Source organism: Eptatretus burgeri, chromosome 11, assembly GCF_056783735.1.
Source record: "Eptatretus burgeri isolate ZD-2024b chromosome 11, Ebu_testis_v1, whole genome shotgun sequence".
In the NCBI taxonomy this organism is placed as follows: Eukaryota; Metazoa; Chordata; class Myxini; order Myxiniformes; family Myxinidae; genus Eptatretus; species Eptatretus burgeri.
Window position 1 is genome coordinate 35,558,070 of NC_140971.1, and position 493 is coordinate 35,558,562.

Here is a 493-nt window from a genome sequence, read left to right on the forward strand (position 1 = left end):
TCAGCCACTTTCCTTCATCTCTCTTTTACAGCCTGTGGAATTGCCTTCCTGTATCTGTCCATTTGTTTTCCTCACTCCACTGTTTCAAGGTTAATGCATGGAATGGTCTCCCTGGAGCAGTGGTGGCAGCTGAAACTTCAAACTGAAGTTGGATAGGCACCTGTAAGGATTGAGGATAGAGGGGTGCATGGATATTGGTGGGAATGCCCTCAAATGGTAAAGGCTTCATCGGCCGGATGGCCTCCTCCTGCGTCACACCTCCATGTGTGTGTCTTTTTTTCTACAAAAGCTCTCCCTTCCCAAGAAAAAAAAATCTTTTGCAACACATAGTTGCTGTTGTTGTGGCTGGGGTGGTTGTTGTTTGTGTGCTGTAATATTATATATTTTTCTGTGGGTGGACGCAAATTTGGGTTACTTTCAGTTAGCGACAGTCACTGTCATTTTAGAGTGGTGAAAACAACAACTTCAGCAACGATTTTAAACGTCACTGCTT